This window comes from Acanthopagrus latus, chromosome 13, assembly GCF_904848185.1.
Source record: "Acanthopagrus latus isolate v.2019 chromosome 13, fAcaLat1.1, whole genome shotgun sequence".
Lineage (NCBI taxonomy): Eukaryota > Metazoa > Chordata > Actinopteri > Spariformes > Sparidae > Acanthopagrus > Acanthopagrus latus.
Window position 1 is genome coordinate 4,194,406 of NC_051051.1, and position 3,434 is coordinate 4,197,839.

Here is a 3,434-nt window from a genome sequence, read left to right on the forward strand (position 1 = left end):
GACAACCTTGTCCAGCAATTTAACAATAAAAGATAATTAAAAAAGAAGAAAAAAGAAGAAGAAGAAGCAGGGACGCTGGATTGAAACACAATACAGTCGCTCGTGCTGGTGACGCCTTTGGACAAGACTCCAGCATTCACCTGGCAGCAATTTACAGACCAAATAGTCCAGTCTGTTCAAAACCAATAAGCGCTAAAGCCACTATTGCATTACACTGGCTGTGTCATAAGTGCAGGACAGCAGTGTGTGTGTGTGTGTGTGTGTGTGTGTGTGTGTGTGTGTGTGTGTGTGTGTGTGTGTGTGTGTCTTGGCGTGGTCACATGTGTGCAGCGGGCTCGGGGCTCGGGACAGGGTTTGTCGTGGTGCGCGCATGAGAGGAAAAACTGACGGCAGTGTCATTGCGACCTTGAATCAAGGTCACCGAGTCTCTGCTGCAGACACTGCAATTCTGCGGGGCTGCATCACACTGCTGCAGAGTCTGCATGATCATCCTGTTAGAGGCGAATCCGAATCATGCCACATCCATTAAAGATCCACTCGAAAAACCGTGGGATTGGACTTTGTTACAGGCGGTCTGTGTTTTGAGATTTACTGCGTTATAGTGTGTATGTATATATAGGCTATATTCAGCTGTCTTTGCATGTGACAGTGTGTAGACCAGGATCTGTGTTTGAGGGGTAGAAACACACTGTGAATGCCACCTGGGGTCTCCGGGGTGCTCCTAACAGCAGGTCCTGACCTCAGACAGGTGTCAGCTGATAGGCTACATGAATACTAAGAAGCCATTGTGGCTGTGTTACACAAATAGCATTGGGGGCACTGCATCAGTGAGTCACAGATAACACAACTGATGGAGAAACTGTCTCCACCTCTACTACAAACACCGTGATCGTTAGAACAGATTGTAGTATGAATGGTTAACGACCGGGTTTAAGGATTTGACGTGATGGTTTTCAGTTTGTCCTGGTCCACAGCTGAGCGATCACACGACTCTACCGTGTCTCTGCTCGTGTTCCTCGCTGCTTTTATATTAAGTTTGAGGTCGATGTCTAGAAATATGAGAAGCTGTTACGCTAAATTGGAGATCAGATCATCATTTCTTGTAACGTCATCACATTATTCTTTAGGAATTGTCAGTGGAGCTTTGAAGAAGACGCTTTGCTCACTCAGAGGATGTTTCATCCATCTGACCAATATTTGAATTATACAATCTCAAGGAAATAAAATATCTTTACTGGCCTTGTACAAGCAGACCCACGAGAATTATGCAGTTAAAGACTTAGGTAAGATACCAATTGAGTAGTAATACGGAAACAAGCTAAAGATGTTGAGTCTTTATTGAAACACAGTGTAGATGGATGTATTGATCCCAGAGGACTGAACACTATAAACAGTATGTGTGCAAATGAGTAACACACCAGTACAGTAGGCCCCTCCAGGATGCCTAATTTAGGGTGGATTTTCCCTTTAACTCAAAGTCAATCTCTAGCCTACATCAGTAGTTTTGCCCTCTAGTGGCTGCAGAGGGGAAACTGCAGCAATGACGTCACAGCAGCTGAGCGTGTGTCCTCCACTGAAAGGTCACCCACTGCCACAGCACATCATCGCTGTCGGCTGACTTCCTGAACGCTGCCTTTCTTTCCCCCCCACATATCCTTCAGGAAGGATGTGTGTCACGTTCCCACAAAAAGGTTAGACGCACAGTCAACCTGCTCCTGGGCCCCCTTTAAAAAATATTTTGCCTACTCATCATAAAATAATAAACAATGGCAGCAGGGCGACAGAAGGCGGACAGCAGTTTGTCTCATTTCCAGCTAATTCAGATCGGCGAGTCAGTTTCAGTGAAAGACGCTGAGCGTATCCAAGAAGTCAGCTGTTTAATTTAGTTTTGGGCCGTCTCGGGGAGGGAAACCTGTCAGTGTGTGCCATCTGCTGGTTGTGTTCACAGACAGGAATGTGCAGAAACTGACTCAGAGAGGAGGATTACTGCCAACATCAGCTCTTCTGTTTTAAATGTTTTGCGACATTATCAGCTTCTCTTTACAAAAACATGACACAGAGGAGAAGCTGCTGTACCGTGTTTGTCCTTGGTGCCTTTTTTTTTTTTTTTTTCAAAATAGGAACACTACGGTAGAGTTTCCAGTGGAGTATCGCTTACATGGACGAGTTTAGCAGCCACAGAACATGCTTTAAGGGCCGCATTGACGACTTGAAGGACATTTACACTGTGTGCAGTTCAAATCCTGCAGCAGAGGACAAGCAGGAGGATGATGGGATGGAATCAGACACAAGCTGCTGCAGTGAGGACTCAGTCTAAATACATGGCACACTCTGCATGTGAGCTAATGGGATGCCCCCTGCGGTCTGACCTGTCTAAGCACTGAAGCCAGGTGAATGTTTTCAGCCTGGCCATGAAATTACAAGACGCTTTCCTCCCTCTGCGCACACAAAATAATCCCCTTGTGACATTTTAGGAAAACACCACGTTGGACCAGCCATTCCTCGAGCCTTCATCATGTCAAAATGTACATTTTTCTAGCACTTTGCTTGGTGATTTCCCCATCAGCCACTCGTCATTTGTTTTGTGCTACTTAGCAAATGCTAGCATGCTCATAGTAAACAACACAGCCACTCAAATTACTGTAATTAAGTCATTCTTCTGGGCTACTGAGTATTTATATGTATCACTGAATGTACTTAGATACTTTTAATATCATAATGGAGCACTGAGCACAATTTGGATGAATATCTGAACCTTTCATCTGTATTTTTTGCAGCCAATAAGCTGATCTGATCACAGACAGACCAATTAAAACTCTGACATATTGACAGAATAACAAAACTCTGCAGCAGACGCAGGTTTTTTAGAGGTGACCGCGACCACAGAGTAATTCATTCTGAAGATATGGAGAAGCAGAAACCTTTGTACTTTTCCTTAAGTATCATTCTAACACCAGTTATTTTACTTGTAACATCTCCTCACATCAGAAAGAGGTGGTGGTCAATGAAAAGACTAAATTTAATTTTGTAAAAGACGAGTGACTTGCATATTTTACCCTGATTTGATCCAGGAGGAGGTACAAGCTCTCAGCCGCGATGTGACTGATTCTGGAGAAGAAACAAAGATATTTGAGCTGAGTAATCGAGTATGATAAGAGGATATATTCCAGTCCATGGATGATCCTCATGATGCTGCCATGGTTACAATAAGTGCGGGACCCATTTTGTTGCCAGATGCTGGTTTTCAGTGGCGGGATGATTCCTGTTTGGTCTCTGGAGAAACATTTAAACCCTCAATTGTGATTCGGCTCTCCACATGGCACCTAAGAAATGTTGACCTACTTTTTCATAGAAGAATAGGACGTGTTATCTTTGTGCATTTACTCACTGAATGCTGTTAAAAAAAAAAAGTTTGCTCAGCAGCTTTTATCATG